The 10,553-nt window shown below is 34.5% G+C and overlaps 1 long non-coding RNA gene across 1 annotated transcript; it reads left to right on the top strand.

The window, feature by feature from the left end:
- Positions 1-3,310: 3,310 nt before the first annotated feature.
- On the top strand, positions 3,311-3,692 carry LOC111636000. The gene is made up of 3 exons (XR_002758471.1): positions 3,311-3,350; positions 3,425-3,568; positions 3,636-3,692. It is a non-coding gene; the product is annotated as an uncharacterized LOC111636000 (long non-coding RNA).
- The last annotated feature ends 6,861 nt before the right edge of the window (positions 3,693-10,553 follow it).

Genomic DNA, 10,553 nt, shown 5'->3' with positions numbered 1-10,553 from the left:
CCACATTTTGCCATATACTGGTTTAGAAACGTTACAAATTCTCTTCACTCATCGTCACTCAAAAGTTTACTATTAATCTTACGTGTTATAATAAAGGTGAAATTTAGAGCTCAAAATATGAAAAATGGACTAAACGTGAGAAATTCTGACATATGCAGAGCATTGTATATGTCAGGAATATCTCATGTGCAGTTTGTTTTGTTTTAACCTGTTTTCAGTACATAGCTATACAACTGTAATATCTATCATATTATAGGAGTCAGATAAATACTGTAAAGCAAATTTGATTAAATATTCGGCTTCAAATTTGCATTAATATATATGTAACTGAAAAAATGAAGCATTTTAAAAGTATTGAACAACATATTTTTTTCTATTAGTGTCTACTTTATAGTTGAGACAAAAAGTACTATGGACATCACTTACAGTAGTTGCTGGCTAAGCAAGAGCATTATTTGTTATCACGTTAGTTTTCGCAGTGTCACCTACTATTAACGGGTTTACACTACCTTCACTTTTATATGTGAAACCATAAGTCAGTTAATTTTAAGGACAATTATACACTACTCATTCAGGAATTGAAATAATTCGCACCACCCATTTTTCTTTTCCTTGATATTTAAACGTCAGTAATGCCACGCATGCCTGTTCAGCGCAGTCAAAGGCATTACATCTACCGAACATAGTTTTGAGAAGGTTTTATCATTAGACTGAGGAAGCAGGATAGCTGTTTCACAAAAGTTCTGAGCTGACGTCAGAGCACACAAACAGTGCGATCAGGCTCTGGAGGCCGCAGACATATCACCAGGGCCGTGTTCAGTAACGCAGAATTCTTGCTAAGTCTAGTTATGCTGCGATGTTGAACTCGTTTCTAACTACTGCTTGACTCTTCCCATCACTAAAATTCTAGCTAGTTCAGTCAGCTTCTTTTGTCTATGCTAACTTCTACTAGTGACGTCATTGTTTTTATCTTGCCGTACGATTTGCAAGATGGCTGCTCGTGTTGGAGTAAACGTATTTTGTTATAAGAATCGCAAAGTTATTCTCTCATTCTGAATCATTAACTCGTTCTAAAATGACTTCGAAATGTAAAATTATCATATGATGGTGTAACAGATTCTGAATAGATTTTAACGGAAGATGGCGGCCCATTTTGTTGATTACAATTAATAATTGCTTTATTAATTTCGCCAATGACAGTCACTTTCTACCAACGGATAATTACAAATATGAAAGCCTTCAATAGCTGGAAATATTGACAATTTTATTTTCGTTGTTTCTTTTATTGAAGTAAGCTTAGCAGTTGAGGAATGACTCTGTACGTCTTCCGTGTCAAAGTTCAGTACCAGTGGTACCTCAGGATACGAAATTAATCCGTTCCGAAACTGAGATCGTATCATGAAAATGTCGTAAGGTGGATCATCTTTTCCCATACGATTACATGTAAAACCAAATAATTCGTTCCAACGCGAAAAACATACTCAAATTAAAGCCAAGTAATACATTAACAAAAAAATAACTGTAGTAAGAAAAACAAATGAAAAATGCGAACTAATGTAACGTCGTATGGTGAGTTTTTGTTCGTATCGTGAAGCAAAAATATGTTCGAATTTCATGTCGTATCCTGAAAATTTCGTATGCTGGGGCGTTTGTAACCTGAGGTACCACTGTATGTCTATTTCTTGTGTTTTAGTATACACATGAAATAAATTACAGTATTTACTCGAATATGAGACGATCTTGCGTATAAAACGAGGAGTGACTTTAGAGATCAAAATAAAGAATGTTATATTTATTACTACAACTGTAATTCGTTTAATCACAATTATAATATTATCAAATGCACGTATTAACGCAAAACAACAACGTTTGCCTAAATACGTCATAAATAGAAAGTAAATCGAAAACATTATAATGGGCATGACTAAAAAAAGTTTACTTTTAAGGATTGAGAATGTTCTAATATTCATTAAAAATAGCACCATACATAATACAAAATAACTACATTTATAGTTATTGCTAATTGACCTGTATTTCATTGATGTTTTTAAAAATAAATAGTATTTTCTGCTAACGAATGAGACGCAACGCGGTTTTTATTTAATGGACGTAGGATTAAACCAATAAATAAAAGAAAGTGTTACTTAACTTGTCTACAGTAAATTCCAACTTACGATAAATAGACTGTAAATCTAATATGACAACATGAACTAAACACGGTTCACAGAAATTATTTCAAAAACGAAAACAATCCTTCGCTCGCGCGTATCGGACAACCAAGGTTTTCGATGAAGTAAAAAATGAATAAAAGCCTCATATTCTACGCGAGTAAATACGGTACATTATTTGGTAAAAATACTCAAAATTCGAAAAAGTGCTTTCCACGCTTTTGTAATTTCATCCATCGTAAATAGAGCGAATGAAGGTCTCCATTTTCATGGTTCATGTTTGGACACTTATGTGGACAAAGAGGTTCATCTACTAAGACGAACCACTTATGTAGAAAACTGTCATTCAAGCAAATGTAAATACGCACTTTCTCCCATTCAAAGGTTACAGAGTTTATTAATTTATTGGAATTTCCTNGTTACCGTTATTGATGGAGACCAGATCCTTTTTTCCTTACTTCGAACGACGATCCTCCAGGTCCTTTGAAGGTTTGCATATATATTTGATTTAGTGAAAGAATTTTTTACAAATATTCATTAAATAATCTTTTTATTTATTCTATTAATTCTTACTACAACTTATTATGGAACACAATTAAAATAATGCAGATTATAAAATTGTGATCGTGGATGCAGTAATATGCAAAATACAATCTAGTTTAGACAAGATGGTATAAATTTCAACGATGAAGACGATTATTGCTTAATTTAATATATCTGTGTACTTTCAACGAGTGAAATTTTTTCTCACAAAGTTAGACATAATGGAAATAACCATCGAAGATATTCAATTTCTATTTACAGTATTCATATGCGGGTTATGGATATTCACTGGAAACGAGTTGAACAATGTAAGGCTTTTATTAATAATTATTTAAGTTAGTTTTCTAACGTGTAAGTCTATTTACAGGACTCGCTAGGATCTGTCATTTTAAAATACTATTCAATCCGCATAATAGATAGCGTCATTTTTTAAAAAATGCATCAATTGATATTTTTCTCGTTACCATTTCTAGCTTTCTAAACTATACAGAATTTTTTATGTAAGTACGTACTACTATGTGTTTTCTAATGCTTATATTGTATACACGTGTAATAATAATTTGTTTTTTATTTATTGCAGCCATACATATTTTTAGTTATTAATTCTTTTACACGTGTAGACTAGAAAGAATTTTATATGTAAGTATTACTATGTGTTTTTTAGTGCTTATATTGTATAAACGTGTAATATTAATTCTGTTTATTTATTGCAGCTTTACATATTTTTAGCAATTATTAACTTCTGTGTGCTCTGATGACATTTCAATAGATGTTACAACTTGCCTCTTCAATAATAAAAGCCGCATAAACATTTTATGTTCCATCCTCTATCAAACATGAAGCTAGCATATCTGCTGGTAAGTCTTCTTGTTTCTTGGCTTTCGATCGTGTTACGTACCTAATCCTTTGCCTCCTAATTTCCAGATCTTGCTTTGTTTCTCTCGCTCCACGTGTTACGCGTCAAACGAGGACGAACGTAAGGAAGAAAGGGGTTAATGCCGCACCTGTATTGTATTTGTATGCCGCACCTTTATTGTATTTGTATGTAACTGATAAATAATTTTTAGTCACATTGATAAGGTTAAAAGGCTAGAAATTACCTTTCAGATGCTTTGGTTCAAGATATCGACGGCGTGTTTGATGTTAATGATATCGGCAATAACGGCCAAACCCGACGCCAGGGAATTTGTATTCCACGACCAGGTGGTTCGAACTTATCCTCCCGATCCTTTGGACGCTTACATCTTGATGCCGGTGATGATGGCCATCGGAGCCGGTTTGTTCGCCATGCCCTTCTTGACGGTCCTTTGCATGAACATGATGAATGGCAACGGAAACGGAAACGGACACTCGATAACTTCCGGAAAGAAGAGAAGAAATGCGGAACAACAGACGGACTTCCTTTACCTTTTGGAAAAATCGATAGCCGAATTTGGAAAATCTTAAATACAGTATTTAAATATGTGTAATAATTCAATAAATTTTAGCCNTGAATATCCATATCCCGCATATGAATACTGTAAATAGAAATTGAATATCTTCGATGGTTATTTCCATTATGTCTAACTTTGTGAGAAAAAATTTCACTCGTTGAAAGTACACAGATATATTAAATTAAGCAATAATCGTCCTCATCGTTGCAATTTATACCATCCTGTCTCAAATAGATTGTGATCGTGGATGCAGTAATATGCAAATTAGAATTTTATAATCTGCATTATTTTAATTGTGTTCCATAATGAATTGTAGTAAGAATTAATAGAATAAATAAAAAGATTATCCAATGAATATTTGTAAAGAACTTCTTCCACTAAATCAGATATATATGTAAAATTCTCAAAGAACTTGTAATATTTTAGAAGTAATAAATGAATAATATAAATTTTCATTTGAATTTTTATTTATTTTTATTAATCGAAATTTATTAAAACTCCTACACATACACACTTATCTAAATTTTTTAGCAATGTCCAATAAAAATAGATTTTTACAATTATCAAAATACTCTCTCATAAATTGCCACAAACTCTTGGCCTTATTCGTTTGTACTTAATACTTAAATAGTATTCATTTCACGTTAAATTTACTAATTTCTTTACTATTTAAATAGTTATGCATGTTTTCTAATTATTCCGATTTAATAAAAGGGGAAATTTCAATAAATTAATAAACTCTGTAACCTATGAATGGGAGAAAGTGCGTATTTACATTTGCTTGAATGACAGTTTTCAATATAAGTGGTTCGTCTTAGTAGATGAACTTCGTTGTCCACAGAAGTGTCCAAACATGAACCATGAAAATGGAGACATTCGTTCGCTCTATTTACGATGGATGAAATTACAGGAGCGTGGAAAGCACTTTTTCGAATTTTGAGTATTAATTTTGAGTATTTTTACCAAATAATGTACCGTATTTACTCGCGTAGAATATGAGGCTTTTATTCATTTTTTACTTCATCGAAAACCTAGGTTGTCCGATATGCGCGAGCGAAGGATTGTTTTCGTTTTTGAAATAATTTCTGTGAACCGTGTTTAGTTCATGTTGTCATTATAGATCTACAGTCTATTTATCGTAAGTTGGAATTTACTGTAGGCAAGTTAAGTAACACTTTCTTTTATCTATTGGCTTAATCCTACGTCCATTAAATAAAAACCGCGTTGCGTCTCATTCGTTAGCAGAAAATACTATTTATTTTTAAAAACATCAATGAAATACAGGTCAATTAGCAATAACTATAAATGTATTTATTTTGTGTTATGTATGGTGCTATTTTTAATGAATATTAGAACATTCTCAATCCTTAAAAATAAACTTTTTTTAGTCATGCCCATTATAATGTTTTCGATTTACTTTCTATTTATGACGTATTTAGGCAAACGTTGTTGTTTTGCGTTAATACGTGCATTTGATAATATTACAATTGTGATTAAACAAATTACAGTTGTAGTAATAAATATAACATTCTTTATTTTGATCTCTAAAGTCACTCCTCGTTTCATACGCAAGATCGTCTCATATTCGAGTAAATACTGTAATTTATTATATGTGTATAATTTCCATGCTGGAAGCAGATGACACCAAATAACCTTGTTTACATGATGATGATCAGAGATAGTAGGGTAATTGCAATGTGGTAGCGTATGAACAGCCGTAGATAGGAGTAGACACCGTTGTTGAGCCTTGACGTTTGTAGTTCTGATATAGTAGTTTAGAACCTTTTCTATAATACATAGTGGCAAAGGAAGGAACTCAGCTAGTGTCTGAGAGGCATTGGTAGAAACAGTTCTGCAGCACTTCGAAATTCTGATGGCAAACTGTCTTTGAAGAGAAAATAATTTACCTGCTACTGAATTTTTACTAGTTACATGACCCCAGCTAAAGGCCTAAATCATGCCTAAATATTACGTAAGATAAGGAAGGGGAGGGGGATCAAAGAAAATATTACGGTTTCTTACACAAGAGTGAGTCGGGGTCTAGAATGGCCGAAATTATCTTACGTAATTTATGGACGGCCCCTTACGATCATCTCTTCTTATTTTATCATGCATTTAAATTACAAATTTTCTAACTGATTACAAGCATATGCAATATTGCAAGGAAGCACTGTGAAACTCAATTATTACTTCAATTTTCAGTTAAACTAATTATTTATTTTAAAACAGTGTATTCACTTTTACCAAAGAAAAACGAATAAAGCTACACACGACTCATCAATAGAATATGTAATTTTAGAAAGTGTACCTATACTTTGGTAACAAGTAAAAAGCGATAAATTCGATTATATTATTATTAAAAGATAAAAAGTGTTAGTAATATTTGTTCGTTAAGTCGGATATATTGAGCCAGCAAGGATGTATACGGGAGACGGACGAAACTTCTACACGTCTTTACCCCACGAAGACTACAGACTCACAAGTGTTACGGAGGGACACACATGTTACATAAGTAGTAATAACTTAGAGGGTCATTGGCAACTAGAACAAATAAACAGTGCCCTCGTATGTCACACTATACCTGTCAGAGGATCAGGAGATAAACTTTTTCACACGTAACAGCCACATTCCTAACAATCCCCCGCTTGGCTGTTGCGTGGCCACAGGTTTTTCAATAACAATAGTTAACATATTTAATATTATCGAATATTAAGACCCAATAATTTACAACACTTCTTGTGTTTAATAGGACCAAGTGCCTTTGTCAATACATCTGCGGGCATATTTTCACTCGAAATGTGTTTCAGTTTTATTTTACCTTCACTGACGAGGTCTTTTATAAAATGTAATTTTACGTCAATATGCTTTGCCCTTTTGTGCGAGCCTTCCCCATTTGCCAAACATATTGCTGCTTGATTATCATAGAATATACAAACCGTTTTTTTTTAAGTTCGCTTGATAGCAATTCTCTTAATAGCGAGTTAATCCAGATTGCCTCCTTACTAGCGTTGGTAATTGATACATATTCTGCTTCGCACGTTGAAAGGCTAACAGTAGTTTGTTTACAGCTTGACCTGCTCACGAGGTTATCTCCTATCTTAAAACAATAGCCAGAATATGACTTTCTGTCGTCTTCGTCGCTGGCATAATCGGCATCGCAGAAACCTAAAATGTCTATTTCTCCGTCTCTTTTATAATTAAGTGTTACATCTGCAGCTCCTTTTAGATACTTGAATACTCTCTTTACTGCCTCCCAGTGAGTTCTATCAAATGCGTTGTTATACTTGCTCAGATGTGACACAATATGCGCGATATCGGGTCTGGTCATTACCGCGGCATACATCAAACATCCGATTGCCTGCTGATAGGGTATTCTCGACATCAATTCAGAATCTATCACCTCAGGTTTCTTTAGTTTTAAGCTAGAATCGCATGGAGTTGACACTGCATTACATTTATCCATAAAAAAGCGTTCTAAAGTTTCATGAATGTATTTCTCCTGGCTTAGTTTAATTGTACCTGTGTTGTTATCCCTCCTAATTTCTATCCCTAAGAATGACTTTGGAAAACCCAAGTCCTTTAGTTTGAACGATTCTGTTAATCTCTGCTTAATTTCGTCTACCCATTTATCATTATTATGAGCTATAATAATATCATCTACATGAATCAACAGTAATAAAATTTTCGTACCTTCAGCCCTATAATATAAACAGTCATCAGAGCTTGACCTTTTCAATTTTATCTGCATCAATTTTTTTTTTATTGTCTGTTGCCACACGCGCCCTGATTGTTTTAATCCATACAATGCTTTATGCAACTTATAAACCCAGTTTTCTTTCCCTTCTATGCTGAAACCTTCTGGTTGTGTTACATAGATTTCGTCATGCAACTCTCCATTAAGAAAAGCTGTCTCGAAATCAAACTGTCTGAGTTCTAGGTTTTTCATTGCAGCTAATGCAAATAGCATCCTAATAGTTGTGCTCCTAGCGGTCGATGCATATGTTTCCCCAAAATCTACTCCACTAACCTGAGCGCAGCCTTTAGCTACTAACCTAGCTTTGAATTTACTTTTCCCTTCTAATTCCTTCTTTGTAAAAACCCATTTAGTTTTTATCGCTCTCTTATTACTGGGCAATTCACATAAAGACCATACCTTTTGATCTTCAATCGCCTTTAACTCAGTTTTCATTGCATTAATCCAATCTTTAGAATCTGCGTTCTTAATTGCCTGCATATATGAAAAAGGCACTTGACCTACCGCATAAACAATTGGATTTCCGTATCTTTGTGGTGGTCTAACATTTCTTCTTAATCGAGCATTTCTAGGGACAGATGAATAGTTCTGCTCTTGATTTTGCTCGTGCTCTTCAGATTCATCATCCAAGTCCTCACAATTGGAATCAGCCCCCGCTGACCTTTGGTGTTCATCTTCGTTGAACTTTTCCTTGTAATCTGAATTAGAGATGGGGAATACGTGGACAGTTTCTTTCAGTTTCCTGTCAAATGTATATCTTCTTGACATCTCATCAAATTTTACGTCTCTTGATATCACAATGGACTTGTTGCTCGGATCATACAGTCTGTAGGCTTTCATGGTGGGCGAGTAACCAAGAAAGATGCATTTTCGTGCTCGTGCTTAAAACTTATGCTTTCGTTGCACCTTATGGATGTGTACATAAGCTGTGCATCCGAATACTCTAAGGTGTCTCAGACTAACTTTTCGGTTAAACCATTTCTCATACGGATTATTTCCATTCTTTTGTGGAATTCGATTCACGATGTAAGCTGCTGTTAAAGATACTTTCACCCCAGTACTCCGGTGAAATGTTAGCTTCTAGTAACATGCAGCGGGCCTTTTCCAACAAAGTTCTATTCATCCGCTCGGATTTTCCATTCTGCTGCGGTGAGTACGGGGAAGTTAATTGGTGAATGATTCCATTTTCACTCAAAAAGCTTTTAAATCGGCTATTCACATATTCACCGCCGTTATCAGTTCGCAAGTTTTTTATTTCTTTACCAGTTTGCTTTTTTACCAATCTTTTATAGTTTCTAAAACAATCGAGTACTTCGCTTTTGTGTTTCATGAGATATACATGAATCCATCCGGAATAATCGTCGATGAAGGTCAGCAAATATTTCGCACCTCCGAGTGATGTCACTCCCATAGGGCCACATACGTCACTATGTACAAGCTCAAGTAGACCTTTTGTTTCTTGATTTTTTCTTTGACCAAACGGCTGGCGTTGACTTTTGCCCTTAATACACACATCGCAAGCTTCATTTGATACTGTTTTGTAGTCGATGCTGTTTGGTTTCTCCTTTAATATGTGCTTCATTGTGGCTTCACTTGTGTGTCCCATTCGTTTGTGCCATAACCAATATTTGCTCTGAGGTCTAGCTACATTAACAATGTTTTTATATGTGTTTAGTACATATAAATGATTTACCTTCGTTGCTGTGGCATACATAAGTTCGCCCTTTTTGATGACACATCTACTTCCAAAAAAATAAGTACTCAAGCCTCTCTTAGTAAGCTGGCTTACTGATAGTAGATTGACGGTCGCTTCGGGCACATACCAAACATCTTTTAATATGCAATTGTAAGGTACACCTTTCACGTTTAAGCGCAAAGATAAATCACCTTCACCTGCGACTTTTAAAGTTGAATCGTTTGCCACATATATCACGTGATTAGCTGGTCTGAACTTTATGAAAAGCTCACGAGCATAACTTAAATGATGAGTGCTGCCACTGTCTATAATCCAATCAGAGTTATGTGCGTCAACACTTTTGTTTTTAATTGAACATAATATTATCCGATTTTTCTGGTTCGGATCTGTTTCACTGTGACATTGCGATGCCTTATGTCCATATTTGTTGCACTTGAAGCATTTTCCATTAAAGATTTTTGTATCGTCATACTTTTGTTTGATACCAGTGCCTCTTCTATCGAAACGGTTTCTTGTTGCACTAAACACTTTTGACTCATTAGTGTTACTACATTCATGTTTTCTGGCAGCCTGTTGCAGCAGTTTAGATTTAACTGCAACTGAGGTTAATTTTACGTCTGCGGCAATCGCTAGATTGGTCAGTAAACTATCATATTCCTCCGGTAAACGCATTAATAATAATTCGGCATGCTCCTGATCATCGATTACACAACCGATTTTCCTCAACTGGTCAATGAGGGTTTGTATTTTGTTAATATAAGCAGCCATACCTGAACATGTGTTAAAATCCATGGAGTAAAGTTCCCTTTTTATTTGCAGCCTTCTCAGAATACTCTTATCTTCGTAGAGATTTGCTATTGTATCCCATGCTTCCTTTGAACTTGTACAGTGTTGGATATCTACTTTAACATGGTCCCCAACTGTCAGGGCTATCGTCCGAAGAAATGGTGGAAGAAGCC

This window comes from Centruroides sculpturatus, unplaced genomic scaffold (genome assembly GCF_000671375.1).
Source record: "Centruroides sculpturatus isolate CEXI.00-Female unplaced genomic scaffold, Cexi_2.0 scaffold1015, whole genome shotgun sequence".
Lineage (NCBI taxonomy): Eukaryota > Metazoa > Arthropoda > Arachnida > Scorpiones > Buthidae > Centruroides > Centruroides sculpturatus.
The sequence above is the reverse complement of the archived record's forward strand: the minus strand, read 5'-3'. Positions and strand labels throughout refer to the sequence as shown.